This window comes from Lepidochelys kempii, chromosome 1, assembly GCF_965140285.1.
Source record: "Lepidochelys kempii isolate rLepKem1 chromosome 1, rLepKem1.hap1, whole genome shotgun sequence".
Classification (NCBI taxonomy): domain Eukaryota; kingdom Metazoa; phylum Chordata; order Testudines; family Cheloniidae; genus Lepidochelys; species Lepidochelys kempii.
Window position 1 is genome coordinate 52,693,910 of NC_136380.1, and position 15,594 is coordinate 52,709,503.

Below are 15,594 nucleotides of genomic sequence, written 5' to 3' on the forward strand. Positions count from 1 at the left end.
CAGGGGTGGTGGGGGTGAAGGGTGCGGGATTCACACAGAACGGGGTGGTGGGCGTGGAGGGTGAGGGATTCACACGGAACAGGGAGGTGGGGGAGGAGGTGTGGGTGGAAGGACTCACATACAGAACAGAGGTGGTGGGGTAGGGCATGAGTGATTCACACAGAACAGGGGCAGTGGGGGACTAGGGTGAGGGATTCACTCAGAACAGGGTGGTGTAGTGGACGGTGAGGGATTCACATGGAACAGGTGGGGTAGCTGTGGGGTTGGAGAGTGAGGGATTCACACAGAAGAGGGATGGTGGAGTAGAGGGTGCGGGATTCACACAGAACGGGGTGGTGGGGGTGGAGGGTGAGGGATTCACACGGAACAGGGGGTAGCGGTGGGGTTGGAGGGTGAGGGATTCACACAGAACAGGAGTGGTGGGGTGGAGGGGCGGGGGGAAGGATTCACACACAGAACAGGGGCGATGGGGTACTGTGGAGGGTGGGTGGAACATGGAACAGGGGTGGTGGGGTGGAGGGGTGGGTGGAAGGATTAACAGGGAACAGGGGCGGTGAGCTGGAGGTGTGGAGGGTGAGGGATTCACATGGAACAGAGGCGGTGGAGGGTGAGGGGTTCACACGTGTAAGCAGTGTCAGGATGAACTCCACCCTGACATCTGGTGGTGAGGTGTGGCAAGTTGTGGAAAAGAACTTCAGGGGCCGATCTCATTTGCATAGGCACACCCACCCCGCCTAGAATGAGGCCATAGCTGCCCAAATGGTCACTTTGGCTGCTGTGGGATCCCCAGTGTCTCTGTTATTGGGGCAGGAAGAATAAATTGTTATTACCCTGATTATGGGAACTGTGCTTGGAACTGTACTTGGCCTTTTGTTATGATGGAGGGATTCACCATCAACTAAGTAGCACTCGCTAGGCAAGGGTCATGGGTTCCAAAACTCTGTGAATTGAGAGGGGTTGGGGACAAGTGTTAATTCTTGGTGGTATGGGTCCCTTGGTGAGGGCTTTACATGCTAATTGCACTTCCTTCTCTCTCCACTGTGGAATATCAGAGCTAATTTTGATTTCATTAGAATCATAGAATCATAGAATATCAGGGTTGGAAGGGACCTCAGGAGGTCATCTAGTCCAACCCCCTGCTCAAAACAGAACCAATCCCCAATTTTTGCCCCGATCCCTAAATGGCCCCCTCAAGGATTGAACTCACAACCCTGGGTTTAGCAGGCCAATGCTCAAACCACAGGCTTTGTTACAGGCTGCTGAGCTCACTTTGGGCTAATAGTGCACCAGCACTGAGGCTCCCCTACTACAAGCTGAATTCACCAAAGAGTTGAACTGACTAAGAGCTGAAATCACTGAGCGTTGTGTTAAGTAGTGGGGGAGCCTGAAGATATATTGTGGAGCCGTTTGCGGGACGGCTGGAGTGCCTTGTGGACAGGCTGGTGGAGCAGTTCATAGGATGGCGGGAGCTGCTGGTGGGCCGCGGAGCTGAGCGAAGGAGTTCGTGGGGCGGCTGGCGGAGTGAAGTGAAGGCATATGGAGCTGTGGGGTGGTCAGCTTCAGATCATGTAAGGTGCCTCTTATCCCCGTCCCATCTCCACCCAGGTTGGGAGATAAAGCTCTGCAGATAAACTTTCGAACTCTGGGGCTGCCCTGACCAGGGACAGAGACTTTTGGGGCATTGGACTTTTGGGACTTTGGGTGATTTGGGGTTGCTGGACTCAAGAACCAAAGGGAAAGGGGCATGCCCCAATTTGCTTGGGGTGGGTTTTTTTGCTCATGGGTTGTGTTATGAATCCTGTTGGTGGTGTTTCCCCAACATAATGCCACATTGTTTCTCTCTGTTATTAAAAGGCTTTTTGCTACACTCAGACTATGTGCTTGCGAGAGGGGAAGTTTTGCCTCTTGGAGGCGCCCAGCGGGGGTGGTATATATTTGTCCCAGGTCACTGGGTGGGGGCTCCAGCCGGTTTGCATTGTGTTACTGGAATGGATCCCCTAGATATTGAACCCGGCCCTTGTTGCTGCCAACTCTGACGGGCAGAAGGGTTACACACGGAACAGAGGCGGTGGAGGGTGAGGGACTCACACACGGAACAGAGGTGGTGGAGGGTGAGGGACTCACACAGAAGTGGGGGCGGTGAGGTGCCGGGGTGGAGGGTGCGGGGCTCACACACACCCAGTCCGAGGCAGAGTGCAGCAGCCGGGCTGTGGAGAGCCGCTGTCATTACAGCTGCAGCAGGGTGGTGACGGGCGCGCTGATTGGCCGCCTGCCGCCCGGCCCCGCCCAGGGCAGGGGAGCCGCGCTCTCTCCGGCTGGCGCGGGGCTCTGAGGAGTAGGACGGCCAGGGGCAGCCGCCCCGCTCGCTCCGGTCGCACTCGTTGCAGCCAGACTGGGGGACCTCGGGCCATTTCCCAGGGCAGGTCAGTGAGCTGCCCGCAGGCTGGGGCTCTCCCCGCAGGCGAGCCGTAGGAATAACGGGGGTTGCATGGGGAGACGTGGGGGCCCTCTGGCGTGACCCCTCTGGCGCGGCTGGGCAGCGGGAGCTGAGCGGCGCGGCGCGGCGCGGCGATGGTTGCGGTCTCCCAGGGCTGCCCGTGCCTCATCTCAGTCCCGGCCTCTAGCGGAGGAGCCAATTCGCGGGACTGTAGAGCCGGATAATCAAGAGCTGCGGAATCGCCTCCAGGTGGTGAGCGCTGGGGAGAGGGAGGAGCGGGCACGGGGGGTCGGTTTCCAGGCAGGCTCTCACTTCCGATGAAGAGGGAGTTTGCTCTGTGCAATGTCAGGGAGGCATGGAGCCCCCCGCCCCTCCCTCGTCCCACTGAAAACCTCGTTTGTTCAAAGGATACCAGCCTCCGGAAACATCACCCCAGGCGCCTGCCTGAGCCGCACGGCCGCGGGCTGGCTCTGCTCGGGGCATGGGGCGAGGAGGCGTTTTCCGCCCAGTGTGGTGGAGAGATTCGCCAGCTGGGCAGAACCCACCAGCCTCTTAGGCTGTTCCGCAGCTGAACCGCTCACTTCCCAAAGGGACAGGGGAGAATCTGCTTTGGTTTATTGCCTGACTTCCCCTCCCACCATGGTCACTTCCCAGAGAGGCAGCTTGGTCCATTCACCCTGCTCGGCGGGGCAAGGATCGGTCAGTTGCAAAAGAAGAGTGATACCCTTAGGTTCAGATGTTTACAGCGCTGGGTGTGGGGATGATGCTACGTTGAGGGGTCGGGGAGAAGGGCTGGGAGTCCGTCCCTTTCCGTGGTGGGATTTGTTTGCTGCACAACTTTCTTTGCACCTCCTGAAAAAAAATTGGTTGCATAAAAATTGGGTTTAGTGTGGATCGATTCCAGGCGCGCCTATGACAATTATGACCCCGTTAAGTGTGCATGCAGCTTACCTCTGGAGCGTGGTGTATAGTGGACAGGGAACTAAAAGGATCCGTTTCTGAATGTCTGCAGTCTTATTATTATTCTCAGTTCTTCCCCGATAAGAATAGTAAGATGTGAAAGCAAGTAGTGTGGATCTGGCTAATGACAATGCCGTGTAATTTCTGAAGCGATCCTTCTCACTTTTTCATTACTGAGTTATGCATCATTAGTTTTCTCGCAGTACCCTGCTGAAACTGATAGTTGTCTGTGTTGGTGGATGGGTGGGTGGGGAATTAACATACTTTTTGCTGTTTCAGATTATAGTTTTTCTTAAGTCGTTTGCTGTACAATTTCACTGTTTAGGCTTTTAATGCAATGTGATACCCAAAGCGCTGCCTAAAAGTCACTAAATGAAAATGATTCATGCTTTTTCAGCAAGAGAAGAAAACAGTTGCAGAGCTGGAATCTGCTCCCCCGAAGTCAATAGGAACTTTGCCTTTGACTCCGCTGAGATCAGGATCTGGTCTTTAATTAAGAAGGGGGAAAATCTTTGCAGTTGATTGGAGTTCTAGCTTGCTGCACAGGAGTTGGGGTATTTTTCTGCACTCTACTGAGCCAGTGTGGTGTGCTTTCTTCATGGTCTGAGTTGTCTGATTTCAGTCCTTGGTTAACATATCACACCCAGTCAAAGATACAGATAGATATGTACTGTTTATCTCAGAATGTATCCATGTCTCAGGCCTCCCATCACTATATATTGCACCTGATATTCCGAGCACCTGATATTGACAGGTGAGATCAATGTTGAACAACATATTAGTAATGTTAACAGAGCTTTCAAAACAGGATTTGAAAGCCTGACAATTATAGGAAATCCCCTTCTGTCCCCTCTGCCTCAGGATGAGTTACTTAGTTATTGTAGTTAGAAAGAGAATACTGGATATTTTGTCTTTTCTGTGCCATAAAAGAGAGGGTAGTAATCAATGACATCTAATTTGTGGATTGTTTTGTCTGTTTTCCTTTGTGGCTTTATTGTTTTCAAACATGAGGTGATGGAGTAGGGTACTATTTTTGTCCTTATTGGCCTTTTCTTGACCCATTCAAGTCCTTAAAAATCAAAAAGTACTTTTTTCATTTCAGAGAAATTGTTTTGTCTTCCGGCACAGGGACAAACTCTTTCAATGAGCCCAGGTGATGGACTGTGTCCATGAATTGGCTCTTTTCAGAATGGAAAGGATGCAGAGTCAAAATAGGCACATGTTGGTTTCTATTCTTTAACTATCCTGCCAAATGAAAGTTATATAGTGCAGAGCTTGATTTGTTACTGTACTACATATTCTGGAGCTCTGGACATAGTTTGGGTTGCCACTGGCATTACATCCCACATTGTTTTTGTGTGGCTATGACAGGAGTTGTTTCCATTGAAAATGCGTGGCAAAATTCCCATTGAGTTTACAGCAGGATCAGGCTTAGACAGTACAATACAGAAAAAATATAAGTTGATGCATCTGCAGAAAATACATGCTCCCAAATCAGTTTCTTCCCAAATAAAAGCCAGGAGGTGTTGCAATATCATCAGTATAGCATGTTTAATGTGAGGTGATGAAGCTTGGGACAGAAAGCAGCGAAAGGGAATTCTCACTGTCCTTGCATTGCAAAACAGGCAGGAGAGAGAGAGACGTGAGGAGATGGTTAAAAAGCTAAACATTTGCCAGAGAATGTAACCGTTGTAAAAGCATATAAAAGATATCATGCATAATAAATCAGATTAAACGTATTTCAGAGGAAATCATAGTAACATGGTAGAATGTACTAATAGTAGAGCCACATTTTGACGACTACAGAGTTCTAGCATACTGTACATAGTAGTGGGCATTTTATTGTGAAAAAGGATATGACTGAAATGTAGGGATGTATGGGGGTAATCTTCCCAGTTCAGAGACTCAAGAACCAAGGATTATGGAGTCATGGATCGATGCAGGACTGGAGCTGCTCCATACTAATCCCTTATGACTTTGCTTTTTAAATTCAAATTGGCCATGGTCTTAGATCTCCAGGCTGGAATGGACTGAAATGAATCATGGCTTGGAACCACCCATACTTCCTCCTCTTTGATATTTTTACTCTAAGGGCTTGTCCACATGAGGGATTTTTGCACAGGTGTCACAGCCTATTGCCTGCCTTGCTAACCCATAACTTCCCTTGGGCAGGGTCACATCATGTGATCTGAAGGGTCAAGAAACAAGCATATCCCTCCATCCTCTCACAGCCTTTTAGATGGTATTAAAAGATGTCTTTAAAGGTGGTAATAACTGTCCTCTTTGGGGAGAAGAGAGGAAGTTAATTGACATAGACTGGAGCAGCTGTTGATAAAGTCAGTTCTTGTTTCCTAGAAGACAAAACAAGACAAACGCACACAAGAGCGGAGAGGAGAGAACAGCAAAGATATAAAATGCAGCTCTCTGTCTCTGGTGTGGACTCTCACTTGAAACCTCACTGCTGGAAGAACACAGGTACAGCACAGAGTCTCATCAGCCACTCCGACACCTGGCAAACTTGTACCAGCATCAGGCTTGCTAAAGCGTTGCATTGACTACCATTCTGCTCACAGGCTTACTGCAGTGTTGCAAAATAAGCAGTCCTGGCTGGCTAAGCCATTCTCTTATTCCTCTCCTTTTCCCCTCTGTGACTGTCCAATAAGAGAGAGAATAATTCAGGGAGGGGGAAGGAAAAGGACATGTGGGGGGAGGAGGAAGGGAGAGAGACGGAAGTCTCACATCCCAGGTGATGTTTGGTATTCACCTGGAGCCAATGGAGGTGATGATGTCATCTGAGTCCGTCCCTCTGTTCTTCTCTGGTCAAGACGTTTCGCAGGATTAGGATGAAGGAAGTCTAGGGTCCCAGGAACCAGTGGGAGTGACAGCCATGATGCTGACATTCAGCCCTTTCTCTTTTTTCAGCTAACAATTGTAGCGTTCATTTCCACTCTGCTAATTTTCACCCCAAAGTCTCTTTTTGAAGACCCCAAAAGGGAGTGATGAGTGGAATAGCCCATCCCCTCATTATTTTGGCCACCAATTACGCCAAATTTATGACACTCCAATTTTGGTCCATTGATTTTTCAGTCCCATGTGTTTCTTGTTTTCAGGCATGATCTTAACGCAGCCCTTAAATTATATCAGTAGGCCTTTTTGTTTAGGCTAATCTTTTCGTCTCCCTTTTGCATCTTTTCTCATCAACATTTATTGTTATTGGTTATTGTGACATTTGATGAACTTGCACTCACTTTTTACAGTTGAGTTCACAATTAGGGTAAATACCTAGGCTCAGTTACCACAATGCTCCTCATTAGTTAATGGGGAACCTGACAACATGACAGCCCTAAGACTGTATTCTTTGGAAACAAGGATAGTGGGATCCCATGCGGAATTTTCTGATCAACGTTATTTTGAGCGGTATCAAACCATAGGGGCCCAATCCTGCAAACCCTTAGTCTCACGAGTGAATGTGTGACTAAAGATTGTGTTACTTGTGTAATGTGAATGTGGGGTGCTAATAAGGACAACATGCATAGGGTTAATTGTGTCTTGTAGGTGTAGCCTATAGTAAATGACAGGTTTCAGAGTAACAGCCGTGTTAGTCTGTATTCGCAAAAAGAAAAGGAGTACTTGTGGCACTTTAGAGACTAACCAATTTATTTGAGCATAAGCTTTCGTGAGCTACAGCTCACTTCATCGGATGCATCCGATGAAGTGAGCTGTAGCTCACAAAACTTATGCTCAAATAAATTGGTTAGTCTCTAAGGTGCCACAAGTACTCCTTTTCTTTTTGCCTATAGTAAATGATGCTGCAGAGCTGCACTACCCCGAATACCAGGAAGCCGTTCTACCTCAGGGACACAGAATACCTGCCAGAGCTCCTAGCTGGGCAGAGACTGTATGCCTGCTACCAAACCCCTTGAAGAGGTGCAGCTTAATTCCCCTTGTGTAGCCAGCCAGCTTTGTGAGCCAGTGTATTGTTGCAGGGGGAGGGAGTGGAACATGGCACAGTGCATTCCCGGGGGATTGAGGATGGAGTAGCCCCCTTTGCTCCCTGCCGTGCAGGCACTGGAATTCTCTCTGATCCTTACATGGGGACACATACTCCCCACTCCTCTACTGCTTTCCTGCTAAGGGCCAGGCAGGATTTGTTCCAAAGAGAGCTCCTCACCAACCAGAAGACACTTAGATAGGAACAGAAAGGCATGTCGCTGTTTGAGGAGATGGGCATGAACGCGTGCTAACAGCAAATCACACGCTAACAGAATTCAGCTGCCATTTGTTTGGGCACAGATGGTGCCACCATTACTCACATTGACCAGCACCTTAGTCCACGAACCCTGCTGGTTTTCATTGGATTTTTCACAGCCTAAGGTCCTACTCTCTGTGCATGAGGCTGGCAGAACCTGACCCAGCCTGAATGACAAAGGGGGGCCATCCGACAGAGCTAGTTGAATTTTTTTCAACAACTAGTTTTCATTCAAACTTAATTGAGAATGAAATGTTTCATGAAAAAGTGGGGTTTGAATTAAATCTTGCTGGTTTTCATTAAAAAAACAACCGTCCCCACCACAGAATTTGCAGTTTTAACAGAAAACTTCTCAGTTTGGGTTGCCAACAGACAAACAAAGAAAATTCAGATTTTTCAGGGTTTGTGGGGATTTTGGTAGGTTGATAGGGTGTGTGTGTGTGTGTGTGTTTAGCAGTAACAAAACCAAATCATATCTGAATACCTGGCAATCTGAAACAAAGAATGAAAAAAAATCATTGACTTTTTTGCAGGGGAGAAAAAATTATTTCCCCAGCAGATCTATTACAAGACCCCTTCCTTTGGGGAGTCAATGTGGGGGAGGTAATATCTTTTTATGGGACCAACTTCTTTTGGTGAGAGAGACAAGCTTTTGAGCTTATGTAACACCGGCAGACCCCGGTCATCGGCGAGCAGAATCAAACCTGGGACCTCTGGAGCTAAATGCATGAGCCAAAAGCCATATGGCTGGTAGCTAAGGCAGTACAGCAGACTCATTAATTTCTCTAAAAGAAAAGGAGTACTTGTGGCACCTTAGAGACTAACAAATTTATTTGATGCATCCGATGAAGTGAGCTGTAGCTCACAAAAGCTTATGCTCAAATAAATGTGTTAGTCTCTAAGGTGCCACAAGTACTCCTTTTCTTTTTGCGAACACAGACTAATATGGCTGCTACTCTGAAACCTGTCATTAATTTCTCTCTCTCTCTAAGTGGTCTCGGAGCCACTAGATGGGACAGAACACCACACGCAGGAGGTGTGTGGGTTACATACTTCCCCTAGCTGAGGAAGTGCATCCCGAGCTTCAGAGACTTCCCAGTTGAAATCCCAGATGAGCCCCCACTTGTAACACCGACAGACCCCGGTCATTGGTGCGCGGGATCGAACTTGAGCGTTTTGGAGCGAAATGCATGAGCTAAAAGGCATGTGTCTGGTAGCTATGGCTGTAGCTCTGTTTCTCTCTCTCTCTCTCTCTCTCTAGGTCATCTTGGTGCCACTAGATGGGACAGAACACCACACCCCAAAGGTGTGTGGGTTACACTTACACAGAGCTCTTCAGGTCTGGGAAAGAAGAGCACTGTGTAAGTTTGAAAGTTTGTCTCTCTCACCAGCAGAAGTTGGTCCAATAAAAGATAATATCCTAGGACCAATGTAGTTTCAGCAACACTGCATACAATAATTCCTTTGAGTCAGATTCAGCCTCCTCCTTACTTGGGAGGGCACCAGGCTTTCCCTCCTTGTGTGGTCAGGCACAATTGCAGTCCTTGCTGAGGAGTTCAGAGATCGCTCCCTATTTACTCCCACAGAGGTGCAGAGAGGAGGCAGGATCTTGGCCCCATCCTCCTCCCCCAAACTAACTGGCCCGTAGAGCAAGTGTGGATATGTGCTCATCAAGGCAGAATTCCTCTCTGAGTTATAATTGGGGCAGTACCATGATGGACTCCCCCTTAATAATAGGCTCTGCATAAATGGCACAACTGAGCCTTTGGGAATAGCTTTTAAAGGCATTTAACAGATATTAGAAGGAATAAAAAGTGTGGGATACAACCGCTTATCCAAAGGACCTTATGTAGATGCGCTTCCTGATCTTCTGAACTAACTAGTCCTTCTCAAATAGTACTTCTCATATAATTCAAAACTCAGCCCTGTCCATCTCAATGGGTACAGCTGCCATTTGAATATGAATGAACACATTCCAATCTTGAGGATGAATTAGTTTTTGCATTGCAGCTCCAGCAAGTGTAATCATTTTCGGCTGTTTTCTTTGCTATGTATGGGAGCCACTGCACGGTATGTAACAGTAGAATAAATCAGCAACTGCAGTGTTCAGTGTGAAAGGAATTTATTCATAAAAGTCCTCTGTAGACAAAAGAGACATGGAACACAAGTGCAATCACTTGTATTTTTCTTGTTTGCGGACAATGTGCATTTTGAAGAGACTTATGCTTCTTCCCTCCGGAGAGTCTTTCTGAAAGAAATGAGGAGTAGACAGAGGTTCTGTTCTGGGAGGTGCTGGATATTGAGGGTGCTCAGCACCTTTCAGAATTTAGTTTTTTGAGCTGTCTGCTTAGTAGGGTTATTATGTGATGACCCGTTTCCTTAAGGGGCACCAACACTTAGTCCAGAATGGGGAGAGGTTTCCAGGATAGTGTCATGATGCTTTTGGGTGGAACGGTGTAATAAATGTAATCAAAACATTTGGATTTCAACAGTGTACTTAGCAGTCTTGGTAGCACTAGGTAATTTTCTTTATTGAATTTGGACAGGCTTAAGCCATAAGTAATACAGTGATAGAAGAGATAAAAGCAACATACCAATGCGTTAACATTATCTCTAGAGAACTATTTCTCAAGAGTAGTTCACACCAAATGTGCTGAAAGGGTAGAGATTTGAAATATAAAGACTATGTGGGTCTCTTTTTCCTTTCAGGGAGGATCTTTTTGAAAGTGGCACTATTTGTTTCAATCTGTGTGGTCTGGGACTGTTTCCTCATGTACAGTCAATTTAATCTGCATTGCTGAAGACAGCACATGGGCCAGATTCTAATCTTAGATGTGTGATATGTAGTGCTAAACAAAATCTGTTGCTGCCCTTGTGCAGACCTTGTGCTTACTGATGGATCTCTCAAGGTAAGAAAACAAAATGGGACAGGGACAGGGTCTGTCTTTTTGTTATGTGTTTGTACAGTGCTTAGTGTAGCAGAGGAGCCTGTAGCCGCTACCACAATATAAATAATACCTATGAATTATTTGTAGTAGTATTTATTTTATTAAGATCTGAGCCAATGCAAGCCCACCTGAGATTAGAATCTGGCTTTATGACTCCAAAGCTAAAGCAGTGCCACAGGAAAGCAAGCTGTCAAGGCTCCTCATTCACTCCCTTAGGAGGGCTGAGGAGAAGGGTAGTAGTAGGATGACATGGTGGTAAAACAGACTAAAAAGGATTTTTTTTATAGGGCTGTCAATTAATCACAGTTGACACCAGGGCCAGCTCTACGTTTTTTGCCACCCCAAGCAGCAAAAAAACCAACCAAACAAAAAACACCTGCCGAATCCACCCCCAGGAGGGAGGGAGTTGCTGCCGAATTGCTGCCAACGGCGAGACCCACCCGAGTCAGAGGAGTCGCCGCCGAATTGCCACCGCAGGAAACAACGGAGGGGCCTGCCGCCGGGGCTGCTGCCGGAATGCCGCCCCTTCAGCAGCGCTGCCCCAGGAACCAGCTTGCTTAGCTGGTGCCTAGAGCCGGCCCTGGTTGACACAAGCAATTAATGCAAGACAAATTAACTAGATTAAAAATAATTGTGATTAATCAGTTTTAATCACACTGTTAAACGATAGAATACCGATTTACATTTGTTATAAATATTTTTGCATTTTTCTACATTTTCATATATACACAGAATACAAAGTGCACAGTGCTCACTTTGTATTATTCTTTATTACAAATATTTGCATTGTAAAAGATAAATAAAATAGTATTTTTCAGTTCACCTCATACAAGTACTGTAGTGTAATCTCTTTATCATGAAAGTGCAATTTACAAATGTAGAATTATTAGGGCTGTCAGTTAATGACAGTTAATGCATACAATTAACTCAAAATAAACTAATACGTTATTTCTTTTTTAACAAATGTTAATTGTACACCTCTGGAGACGGGACTTGGCAGCAGCCAGGTGGGGAGGGAGGCAGGCACCAGCTGTGGTAGTGAGGAGGAGGTGGCCAGGGACAAGAGACTCCATAATATCCAGTCCAGATGTGCAGATTACTGAAATACCTTGCACCTCCTACCCTCCACGAAAATCTATTGATTTCTTTTACATGAGGAGAGGGGTAAGAGCAATCGCCAGCAGCCACAAGGACACAAAGCAGGGACAGGGAGCTTTGGAGCCACTGCCACAGGACCTCACCCCCTGGGTGACCCCAGCAGCAGCCCACCCACCCCCGCTGCACTAAACAATCGTGACCCTGCCCTGTGGTCTGTGGGTGATTTGGGGCAGCCAGTTAAACACCTTTCAGGGGGAAGAGAGGAGCCCAGCCCCCTCTGCCTGCACCGTCCCCTCCCTTCTGGACAGGGCTGGCCTTAAAGGTGGGCCACCACCCAGGGCACTGTGCTCAGGGGGGGTGCTGCTGTGTGCCTTGGGCCAGGGGTGCCCCTCCTCCTCCCACCGCCCTGCTCAATTGCAGCTCCCGCCTCTGCCCCCTGACCCCATGGAGCCTCCACTGACCAAGCTGCTGTGGACTGGGAGTCTGCCTTCTGTCTGCTGTGCAGAGCAGGGGAAAAGGGGCTGATGTCAGGGTGTCCCCCTCCTCTGCCCAGGTACTCAGTCACCACTGAGCTGTGGTCGGGGAACAGGGAGAGCTTGTCTGCAGCTGCTGCTGGCTCAGGAGTGAGTGTTGCCCTCAGCAGCTACTGCTCGCTGAAAAAAAGTGTTCGGGCTCCTGAGTGCCCTGCTTAAAAAGACAGCGCTTCCCCCGCGCACATACACACACTTTCCCCCGCCAACACTCTTTCTCCTGCCCTCAAACACACACGCAATCTCTCACACCAAACCAAAATCTGAAATGGCACCCCTGGTGAGCCAGGAGTGGCCAGAGGGCTGCAGGAGGGCCATTGGCTCTGGCAAGATGCAGCCCCCGTGTGAAAGCATGGAGCCTGCCTTGAGCTGCAGGCCAGGTGCTTGGCACCACAAGCCACAGCAGCAGTGCAGAAGTAAGGGTGATGATACACCATGCCATCCTTATTTCTGACTGACTGAACAAGAAGTCAAAAACAAGAACAAAATTGCAAGACGCATAGATGAACATGATTTGTTGGGGAAGAGTCAACATGTTTTTTTTGTAAAGGGAAATCATGCCGTACCAATCTACCATCTCCAGGATAGTAAAAGAGAGCAGAGAACACCTAGGGCTCCTAATAGAGATCATCAACATCTTCTTTAACAAGGGAAATCTGCCCCTCACCCTAAAACATACAGTCGTCTCACCAGAGCTAAACAAGCCATTCCTTCTTGCTACACATCTTCAAACTGTGATCACCGATCACCTCCCTTTCCTAGCAAGTTAATAGAGTACCTAGCAAACGACAGGCTCCAGTGCTATCTGCCAAGTGCCAGGATACTGGATCCCTCTGTCAGGCTTCACCAGGGCAAGGTACAGAACCGGTACTTGTCATTATGTTCTTCCATAGACAAGGGAAATGCATCTGCACACATCCTGTTGGATCTCTTTGTGGGTCACTAAATACTGTTGTTCAGTCTCTGTGTGGCTGCAGAGAGGAATGGAAATGCCCTGGAATGTCTCGGGTTCTTCCTCTCAAACCAAACACCGATGGTCGTTATGGGCAACTGTTCCTCAATCTCCAAAGCCCTCACCTGTGGAGGCCCACGGGGCTCAATCCTCTCTGTCTTATTCAGCATCCTTGTGACGCTAGTAGGAGAGCTGCTTAGGCAACGTAGGCTGAAGTACCAGTATTACATAGATATAATGCCAGATGACATCTCTCGTCCATCAAACTTAAACAGCACTGTCTCCATGCCTGGCTGAAATCAGCACCTGGATAAAGAGAGCAGCTGGCTAAAGCCAAACCCAGGCAAGACAGAGATGATCCTGGGAGGATGAAGGAAGCACTTTGAAATACTTGCTGCCTCTATAACATCCCCCACTACTGTGGAGATCTGCCCTAAGATTAAGTTTGTCCTTTCAAACTCCTCAGTGCTACTAGATGGCTAAATAGCCGTGCCTCAAAATATGGTCACTACTATCTGCAAATAACCATAAAATTTCACCTCATCCTATCAAACACATCTTTTACCTTGGTGATCCAAGAAATCATGATCTCCAGCCTTAATTATTTTTAACTCATTGTATCTTAGAATGGGAAAGCTCCAACTGGTACAAAACACTGCAGCACACTTGGTTAGTAGCACAGGTCTCTGTGTACATAACCCTGCTCTCTGCACTGACTCCCCTTTGAGCACAGAGTCCTGTTCAAGGTCTCTGTCCTGATAGTCAAAGCCCTCCATGAGATTGGCTTACCAGATCACCACTCCCCGTATGATCATGGGTGTCGTGATGACCTCCCACAACAGCTACGTTCTGCTGGAACGTTTAAATTGTTGACCAATAGGAGGAGACTTGAGAGTGCAGGAGCCAGAACTTGCCCAGGAGCTGGACCTAGTCTATGGAGCTCACTCATGAGAGAATGAAGAATAACCATTGGCCTCACTGAATTCAAAACTATTGTTAACGCAGATGGAACTCTCAGTTGTAGGGACTTTTAAGATCAGGGAAGGATCATTAGGAAAGACCTTTAAAAAAAACCATTCCATATCTGTGCTTGGATGGCCATTATATAACTATTTGAGCTTACTTGTGCTCAGCATATAGATTCAATGTAAAGGCTTCATTATTAAATGACTATAGCAAAACAAACTCCTTTAAACAGGAGAAAATTACCTTTATTCAAAGGATCACTATCCTGACATAAATCCAAGATAGTAGCCCTATGAAGGCTGAGACAGAAGCCTTCTGTTTATTACCTGATATACCTGGATATCTGAATGAATTTCAACATGCTGCTAAATATCAATCATATGATGGTTATTTGTACATTAACTTTTATAGAAAAATTAAATCCAGTACTAGGATGTGATTGGCAAATTCAGTGAAATGGTAATAAGATATGAAGTTTTTCACCTTCAAGTCACCAGTTAAAATCTAGTTCAAATCAGTAGTTACTGAAAGCTGTCACTGTCTGATGGGTGGCCCATGGGCTGAGTTGTTCCAAGTTCAGTTTCTACTGGGCAGGTGTCCACTACAAAAAGCCCATCACAATTAGCACTAATTTCTGTTTCAGGTGAGAGACTGAAATTGAATGGATTCTGAACTACCTTCCAGAACAGAGCTGAGGCCCATTAGCAAGGTGTGGGGGGAATACTTCTGCCTCTGCTGTATCTATTCTATGGTTAAATAAAACCTGGTCTCCACTAGCATCTGCATTACATTCTCCAGCTAGTACTGGCAATAGATAATACTTAGCGCTGCTATAAGTGCAGAGGACTGGACTAGATGACCTCTCCAGGTCCCTTCCAGTCCTACGATTCTATGAAGAGTGAGATCACTAAAGCAGACCAACTGCTGCCATTTTAACCACTCGTCACCCAGTGACATGGTGGTTAAAATGCTACAGGCTGGTCTAGATTAGTGCTCCAATGAGTGAAGCTGCACTGACGGTAGAGCAGAGTGGATGGGCACTCAGTGGTTAGTATTCTAAACTAGAACTTGAGGAGTCAGGTTCAATTCCCTGTTCCACCACAGCCTTCCTGTGACCTTGGATAAGACATTTACTCTTTGTGTACCTAAGTCCACCTTCTGTAAAATGGGTGATGATTGCACTTCCCTGCCTTATGGGGTTGTTGTGAAAATAAATACATTTTAAAAAATATGGTTGTGAGGTGCTCATTTAGGATGGTGATGAGGGGGTCATATAAATACCAGAAAAAAGGGGAGAGATGGTGGGAGATTCTAACAAAAATACTAGTGTAGCAAGGTCTAAAACATTTCAGTTTTCAGCGATGTCAAACTGGCACTCTTCATGAGCACTTACAAACCTCTATGATAGCTAAAATATCTCTCAACTCATAGTCCCAAGAGGTCAGAAAGAAATA

At 47.1% G+C, this 15,594-nt stretch overlaps 1 protein-coding gene across 3 annotated transcripts in view; it reads left to right on the forward strand.

Annotated features, from left to right (window-relative positions):
- The first annotated feature begins 2,251 nt into the window (after window positions 1–2,251).
- SERTM1 (serine rich and transmembrane domain containing 1) overlaps window positions 2,252–15,594 on the forward strand; it is a 49,013-nt gene continuing 35,670 nt past the window's right edge. The window contains exon 1 of one of the 3 annotated variants that reach the window (XM_073342094.2): window positions 2,252–2,689. The gene's annotated coding sequence lies outside the window, so the exon portion shown is untranslated. The remainder of the gene's footprint in view (window positions 2,690–15,594) is intronic. The other 2 variants (XM_073342112.2, XM_073342102.2) reach the window with 2 other exon arrangements.